Source organism: Nansenia antarctica, assembly GCF_963989245.1.
Source record: "Nansenia antarctica genome assembly, chromosome: 8".
Taxonomy (NCBI): domain Eukaryota; kingdom Metazoa; phylum Chordata; class Actinopteri; order Argentiniformes; family Microstomatidae; genus Nansenia; species Nansenia antarctica.
In genome coordinates, this window is record NC_137678.1 from 19,349,347 (window position 1) to 19,358,947 (window position 9,601).

Below are 9,601 nucleotides of genomic sequence, written 5' to 3' on the forward strand. Positions count from 1 at the left end.
TTCTGTTATTGGTTGGTCATGACACTGCAGTGACTACTACCTTTTAAGCTCTGTGTGAATGGCTGGATTGGGCCAATTTCGATCTTGCGGAACTCTTGCGGAAGCTAATGCCAGCATTTGAATGTTTAGTATTTTCCTAGTGGTCTGGTATGAAAGTGAGGGTGACATGTCTCTGTCTGGTGCTGTATTCTCTCTCATCCTCAGGATGAGACCTCAAATCAGGTGGAGACAAACAGACACCATGTCACAAAACAACACACTCTTACCACTCTTAAAACTCAGTTACATTAACAGCTGCATCTCACACACTGTGAGATTTCTTATTCTTTAGGTCTCTGGTTGAATTTAAGTGACCTATGTCTTTGAATTCAATTGCCATTTTTTGCTTGTTTGTCTCAAGACATTTCGATCCTCTCGGTATGGTGGAATAAAGACCAGTCATTCAAGACTGCTCTCACAGTTACCAGTATAAGGCACATTTGACACAGCCGCAATTGCCATTTTTTGCTTGTTTGTCTCAAGACATTTCGATCCTCTCGGTATGGTGGAATAAAGACCAGTCATTCAAGACTGCTCTCACAGTTACCAGTATAAGGCACATAAGACACAGCCGCAGAGGACGACCCCCTGCTGGCGGGAAAGCTGAACACCTTCTACGCCCGGTTCGACGAGGGGCGAACGGAGGTAACCACAACACAGACACCACTCTCTCCAGCTCTCAGCAGCCTCACCCTCACAGAGCACGAGGTGAGACGCGTACTGAAGGCGGTGGACCCCAGGAAAGCCTCGGGGCCGGATGGCGTCCTGGGACGGGTGCTGCGAGACTGCGCCGACCAGCTGGCCGGGGTTTTCACCAACATCTTTAACCAGTCCCTATCCCAGGCCACCGTCCCACCCTGCCTGAAAACCTCAACTATCATCCCAGTCCCGAAGAAAAGCACGGTGAGCTGCCTAAACGACTACCGCCCGGTGGCACTCACACCAATCATCATGAAGTGCTTCGAGAAACTAGTCCGGGCCCACATACTCACACGCCTCCCGCCCAACCTGGATCCATACCAGTTCGCCTACAGAGCCCACAGGTCCACAGAGGACGCCATAGCGACGACTCTCCACGCCACTCTATCCCACCTGGAGAGGGGAAACAGCTACGCGAGACTGCTCTTCGTGGACTTCAGCTCCGCCTTTAACACCATCCTTCCAGACAGGCTAGTGACCAAACTACTAGACCTGGGTCTATCACACTCTATATGTGCGTGGATCAAGGACTTCCTGACCAACCGCCCCCAGAGGGTGCGGGTGGGCCCCCACACCTCCACAGCCCTCAGCCTCAGCACTGGGTCACCCCAGGGCTGCGTGCTAAGCCCCATCCTCTACAACCTCTACACCCACAACTTCACCCCCATCCACCCCAGCAACTACATCGTAAAGTTTGCAGACGACACCACCGTGGTGGGATGTATCTCGGGGGGGGACGAGGCGGCGTACAGGGATGAGGTAGAGCAATTGAGCAAGCTGTGCAAGGTAAACAACCTGCTGCTAAACAAGTCAAAGACCCAGGAACTCATCGTAGACTACAGGAGGAAAAAGTCCGAGATCCTGCCCCTGCTCATCGACGGAGAGAGCGTAGAGATGGTCTCAAACCTCCGTTTCCTGGGACACATCATACGGGATGACCTGGCCTGGAAGGACAACACTAAAGGCACCATCAAGAGGGCACAACAGCGGCTATACACCCTGAGATGCCTCAAGAAACAACACAGCAAGAAGGAGATGCTGGTGGCCTTCTACCACGGCGCAGTGGAGAGCATCCTCACCTTCGGCATCTCCAACTGGTACCACAGCTGCACGGCAGCGGAGAGAAACGATCTACAGAGAGTCGTGAGAACAGCACAGGGGATCACCGGCGCCACCCTCCCCTCTCTGGAGGAGCTGTACGAAACACGCTGTCTCAGGAGGGCCTCCAAGATCTCCAAGGACCCGACCCACCCTGGGCACGAACACTTTGTCAAGCTGCCCTCGAACAGGAGGTACAGGACCCCGGCCGCTAGGACAAACAGACTGAAGGACAGCTTCTACCACAGGGCCGTCAAGGCCCTGAACACAGAAAAGGCCTAAGTTCTGGGCCCAGGACAAGTCCGGACGGATTGTAATGGCAGCTAGTGCTGAGGCACAAACATGTACATTTTCAAGCCTGCAAACTGTGACACTTTAAAAAAATGTGAAAAAATACTTTCTTGTGCAATATGACAACCCTAGTTGACTATCTGTGCAGTATAGTACAGTGGATTGTGTACATAGCCTCTATTGATGTAAACCAGCTCCTTATCTTCTTGTGATTTTATGCATCTATGCTTTTTCCAAAATGTGTTTCTTTTTCCTTTCTTAAACACCAGGGGAGCCTCCCCTCCTAAATTTCGTTGTTTGGTACCTGTACTGTAACAATGACAAATAAAGTCTATCTATCTATCTATCTATCTATTTGTTATCGCTAACACCCATGTTAGCTCTTTGGAGAGATGTTTTAAAAATGAACCTCTGAAATCAAATATAGGAAATCAAATTGAAGATAACAGGCAAATGAAGCACCTCGGTGCAGGGCAGGGGAGAGACCGCAGCGAAGGGACCGCTCCACACAAGCTCTCTGGGTTGGCTGTCCCCATGGTAACCATGCAGGGGTCCTCCCTCAGACAGTTGCACAGCTGTCCAGACTCCTTGCAGAGGTAACAAGGCTGCACACTAAGGTTGGGGATCAATTCCATTCACAAAATATCCACAATATAGCCACTCACCCTCACTCTCCCCCTTTTAAATCCCAACTCAAAACCTACCTGTTCTCCCATACATGCATACAACCTTCCCTACCCCTAACCATCTCCCCTAACCTTGCCACCCCCTCGGTCCGTGTAAATATTGTCAGTTCGATATTCCTTTTGAAAACGAAAACGGATTGACTTATCAGCTCGATATTCCTTTTGAAAACGAAGACGGCGTGAGTATAACAGCAGTTGATTTTCTATTTCCAGAACATAAACAAGAACAGAGATGATCACGTGTATGTTTTGTCATTTCGATTTTCCTTTCGAAAACGAAAACGGATTGACTTGTCAGTGACGTAGGTGGGCGTTGACAAGGAGGGGGTTTGTTCGAGGTGTTAACGTTACTTTGGGTGTTTTGGTGTGGATTAATTTAGCTTTATTTCTGCTATGTAAACTACTTCCTTATGAATAAATACGTTAGATTATACGCTATAGTGTTATATGTATTCATAATAGAGGTGTTAACGTTACTTTGGGTGTTTTGGTGTGGATTAATTTAGCTTTATTTCTGCTATGTAAACTACTTCCTTATGAATAAATACGTTAGATTATACGCTATAGTGTTATATGTATTCATAATAGAGGTGTTAACGTTACTTTGGGTGTTTTGGTGTGGATTAATTTAGCTTTATTTCTGCTATGTAAACTACTTCCTTATGAATAAATACGTTAGATTATACGCTATAGTGTTATATGTATTCATAATAGAGGTGTTAACGTTACTTTGGGTGTTTTGGTGTGGATTAATTTAGCTTTATTTCTGCTATGTAAACTACTTCCTTATGAATAAATACGTTAGATTATACGCTATAGTGTTATATGTATTCATAATAGAGGTGTTAACGTTACTTTGGGTGTTTTGGTGTGGATTAATTTAGCTTTAACAAGCACCATGGCTTGGACGCAATGATTAACAATGATAGCTAGAAACCGTATTAACCTTATGTAGGCTCAATATGCCAAGTCAATAACAATAATAATAATAATAATAATAATAATAATAATAATGCCAAGTCAATAACATTCCAGCTGAACCTTCTAATGTCTTAACGTCTGCCTCTGTGTGGTCTATATTTTCAGACAACCACCAATCTCTCCTCACTACACTGTCTGAGGCCCCATCTATCATAGGGGTTAGACTCCTAACCCTGTCTGCAAGTGGACTCTGAAGGTCCTGTGTAAAGGTGAGACATGGAGAAAGGCATGGACACACACAGGCAAACACACACACACACACACTCTCACATGATTGCATACACAATGTTTACATTTGTAAAGCACTAATGTCTATTCCATGAAGATAAGAGTCTGAGGAGGGAATCATCATCAATGCTTCTCTCCTCTGCTTGTCTGACAGCTCCCAATAGCAGGTCATGTGGTGCAGAGGCAGGGCCTGTGAACCACCACACCTTCAGCTGGATTCAGGTGAAGAACAGTCACAAGCAGAGCTGTAGATCATCAGCAGCAGCCAAGGGAGAGCCTTCTTCTTCCTCCATCTCTCGCAGAGCAGAGCAGAATGGCTACTCTTATTCTCAATAAGTCTAACGCCTTTGAAAGTAATCATGAAGTTCACATCCCACAGGGCAAACCATGTAATATTAAGAATTTCCATCGAGCTGTACTTCTCCATGTTATTGTTACTCATAAGGCCAAGCCCTGGGTATGACTGGTAAATACATGTGGCCAACACATCTCACACCAGATTACTTTTATTTGACTATTACTCACCACAAAAGCATTCATACATCGTTTTTCATTTGAACTCAGCATTTACTTGAATATATTTTGTTTGCAATCTTATTTATCCTATCCTTCTATCCTCCTATCCTCCCATCCTCCCATCCTCCTATCCTCCCATCCTCCCATCCTCCTATCCTCCTATCCTCCCATCCTCCTATCCTCCCATCCTCCTATCCTCCTATCCTCCTATCCTCCAACATTCCATTCTGACTTTAATCTCAGAAATTCTGACTTTTTATCTCAGAAATTCTGACTTTAATCTCAGAAATTCAGATTTTTAATCTCAGAAATTCAGACTTTTTAACTCAGAAATTCTGACTTTTTAACTCAGAAATTCTGACTTTTTTCTCAGAAATTCTGACTTTAATCTCAGAAATTCTGACTTTAAACTCAGAATATAACCCCCCCCCCCCCTTTCGGAAAAAAATAAATAACTCGTGTTGGTGGCCCTAATACTCTTCCGTATTTTAGACTGTGGTTAGGCTGGAAAATTGTCAATCTCATCTGGCAACCCTGCATTAACCTGCCGTCCCCTTCCAACCTTCCCATCTGGCAACCCTGCTCACTCCCACTCATTTACATTACATTTTACATTACCAAACACAGTCCGGTAGGTGGCGGTAATGCGCCTCAAGTTGGTCGCAAACCGCCATTCAAATTGAAAAGAAGAAGATGATTGGACATTAGTGTCAGTCACGCGGGCGCTCTCGAAGATAACGGCCGCTACCAAACTACTCCTGTGTCTTTACAACGATCAGCTGCAACTACGGTAACTAAAACTCTTTGACTGCCAGCCATGTTCAGAGCGGAGAGCTCCATACTGCCAGACTTTTGGGGCATTTTCGCTGAACTTTGAAGACCCACCAAATATTGACTACATAAACATTGAACATATCTACCAAGACTTTAGACTCTCTTCTTTCATCAGAAAAAGAAAGTTTGTTTCTAGCCTCTTTGAGTGTTGTAAGGCGATCAACTTCTCCAGAATCGATTTAATTGAGTCGTCACTTACAAGCGAGTTCGTTTAATCTCAACGAGACGTCCTTGATATCACTTCTTAAGATGATATGATCCAATCAAATATTAGGCACCACTACTGAACTGTTCATTAAGATAATATTTATTCAAGCACATCAGCAAGCAATAATAGTTCATTTCCATGGAAAAGTGGTCTCATCTAGTTTCACCTCTGCAGGCCCGTCTCAGCTAGCCGTCAACAAGTTAACTGCAGGAGCTCCACCAAACCAGAGTCCCTCTGCCCTCCGTACATAGTCCTTTATACATTTGATTTAACATTTGGGGCTGGGTGGTGCCTCCCCCCCCCCTATCTAGTAGTTTTCCAATTGTCCGTACAAAATCCGTTGCAGCTGCTCGTTAGCATGGCCTTCAACTTCTCTCTGTGTGGGTGCGCGAGAGTGTACTGTGTGTTATCAGCAGTGTGTCCTGCTGGCCTCCCGTTGTCATGGTGATATCCGTACTTGTATGAGCAGAGCATTGTGTCAGTGTCCTTATCAGAATGTCTTGTTATCAGAATGTCTTGTGAAAACACAACTATTGAAGTTACACAGTAATATTAGGATTTGATTTACAAGTTAGAAGAATAGACTTATCATTAATCATTAGTTATGAAAGTACAGAAAAATCGAATATTATAACAGCAGGTGTAAAATGGTTGTTAGCACATAGGTAAAAATAAGTAATTTACAGGCAATTTGAATCATAAAACGTTCTTTTAGTCAGGAGCTTGTATTTCTTCTTGTCGCTCAAAAACAGAACCTCTCTTTTGGCTTTGCGTGACCTTCCTATTGTTCTCAACTGACCGCATTCACATATTATTTAAATGAGCACATAGTACATGATTTATCACTTCTAGTTATTTTAATACAAATTCCCAACAAATCCCCCCTTTGGTCATTAAACAAAATTATGACCATTACAGAGAATTTGTAGCCAGAAATGGTGAGATGGGTCGTAGACCGCAAATGCCTTTATTTACACCATTCCTTCACAAACCTCCATAATTACAACAGATCTTCAACTCCTGTATCATGATCCATGATCTCCTCACCCTCCAACAGTGACTGCTGCTGTTCAGCAATAAGCATTTGTAATTGTCTCTGTGTACCAACATCAACCTTGGTTAGGGCCGCAGTAATCAGTCGCTGGGTCAGGCCTCTAATGCAAGGGATAGCCAAACAGGATCAAACAGGATCAACAATGTGGCAGAGATGAGGAGGGCAGTGAGCATAGACATAGCCAGATTTTTTCATTTAACAAAACAGTCACCAATAACAGTGCTAACTCAAGCGTTTGCATACACCTCTTGTAAACATCCTCATCACCATCTACCAAATTTCTCATTATCAGCGGCCAAGTGTCTCGCACCGACCCACGAGTGGGACCATGTGCCTCAGCACCCATAACATTCATTAGACCTGCACGGGCCACTATTCTTCCGTCATGCGCTCTCCACAACCCGTAGCCCTTTTCAGAGGACCAGCTTTGCGTCACCCCCCTTGTTACCCACACTGACCTTTCTTGGGGGGAGGCGGCCCCCTGTATGTCATCTATAGTCTGTACAGAGCATTTAGGTTTGTCTAGCTGGATTGAGACCAGCTGATGTTCTCTGGGGACATATCAATGGACTGCGCTTACATACCGCCTTTATCCAAAGCGCTTCAATGGCTTCTCATTCACCAACACACACATTCACACACCAATGGTGGCAAGCTGCCATACAAGGCGCCGGCCCTGGGAGCAATTCGGGGTTCAGTGTCTTGCCCAAGGACACTCTGACATGTGGCCTGCCGGAGCTCGAACCGCCGATCTGCCAACCTTGCGATCATTAGAGGGCGGCTCTACCTCCTGCATCACAGCCACCCCCTCCTGATTTAGCGGCTGCATCTGCAGCATAATTTCCTTTTTCTTCGTCTGTGTCGGCTTTTGAGTGTCCCTTCAGCGGTGCCTCTAATCTAAAAGCAGATATCTATGGGGTGAGCCCCCACCTTTCCAAACATGTCTGCTACAGGTTTACTGAAATTGCCTGGCAGTCACGCATTCTAAGGAAGCAAAACAAATTGCAAGGCATTTGGACAAGAAACTGTAAAGTGATGATTAGGCCCAATGGATCTCCTGAAACCTCCAAAGGGATTATGGTGAGAGAACAAATAATGACTGTTTAATACCTGAACAGACAATTGACTCAAATCTGAGTGGAAATACTTGAACAGACAATGACTGTAAAAATGGGAATGGACAAGGATTATTCATTTCCACTAAACGATATAAATGATGATGAGTTTGGAGAAATGGGATCACTGGACTGTGTGAATTATAATCCAGCTGCACCTAAAAACTATGAAGAGTTGAACTTTGAAAACTTTTGACTTTACAGAGGACAACATGTATGACATTGAGAACAACATCGACCACCTCTACAACAATAATAACATCGAACCACTTCTACAACAATAATAACCGTCTGCAACTGTGACACACTACACAGAGGAACACTTCAAAAGTAATATAATATTGGATGGTATTTTATCAACAATACACTTCAACAGTAGAAGTCTTTATAGAAACTTTAAGAAAACTAAGGACTATTTGAGACAGTTCACCAAGTTCAGCATCATTGCTGTATCGGAGACATGGCTCAGTAAAGAAAAAGAAGCCGATGTGGAACATGAGGACTATGAACTATTTACCTCCAACAGAACAAGCAAGAAAGGAGTAGGAGTTGCCTTGTATGTAAATAATGACTTTGACTGTAAAATAGTAAAAAAAAATATGTCAATAACAATAGAAAACATTATGGATTGTGTCACAGTAGAAATAAAATATGGAGAAATCGAAGACCATAATAATAAGTTGTGTATATAGAACTCCAGGATCCTGTCTTGACACATTCAAAGATATGATGGTTGATATGTATGATAAACTAAATGACAGAAAGACGGTCTTTGTATGAGGGGACTTAAATATAGATTTGTTGAACCCAAATGAACACACAAAAAAATGTTACAGACATCATGGACACAATGAACAGTATATGTATATTTCCTACAATCTTAAAACTGACTAGAATAACAAGTAACAGTGCTACTTTAATAGATAACATTTTTACCAATGAAATTGGGAGTAAAATAGTAAGTAGAATGCTATTACCGTAAATAAACAGAGCTGCCTATCAAGACCCAACTAACAAATTATTCATAAATCCCTATGATCTCAAATTTAAAGAATTGGTGGACTTCAAAATGGCACAAGTAATTCTACAAAGTAAAAAAAATAAATATATAAGATGCTTCCAGACTTTATCCAGAGACTGTTCCAAGTTAGACAGACTAATTACGAACTCAGAGGAATATGTATATTTATGAAAACAAAGATTAAAACAAATGCAAAACAAAGATGTATAACAGTTAAAGGAGCCTACCCATGGAACACCGCCGAAAAGGAAATGAAAATGTGCAGCACACCAAAAGGACTAAAAAAATCACAAAAATAAGATGATTAACAAGTATAAAAACAGAGGCATAAACACAGCCCTTGTTTGGTATCCTTGAACCCCCCCCCGCCAACATGCGCAAGTAAAGTCCTGTTCACAAATGTTTCCCTGTCTTGACCATGCACTCATGAACATATTGCAGAAGTGCGTAGCATTAAGGCGTCCCACGTCGCCCCCCTTTCCCGTCCTGTGAAGGCAGTCGTAGGCTTTTTCTAAGTGTAAAGGGTGATGTCCCTCATATATCATGGGGCCTTTAGTTCTATTCATACCGGGGCAGCATGTTCTCCCCCTCGTCCCATCTCTACTGGAGAATTTGAACAATCATCAGGCTTGTAGGGGGAGGGAAACAGTGTACTCTCTCTAGGTGGTTTCAAGCAGACTAAACATGTCACATTAGAAATGGTGGATATTGTGTAGTTAACCCAGTTAATTTAATAATTAATTAATTAATTGTATAAATAATTGTGGCTATAACCCAGTTGTACCAAACATTTTAATTTGATTTGATTTGCTTCTCCATTTATCTCGAACA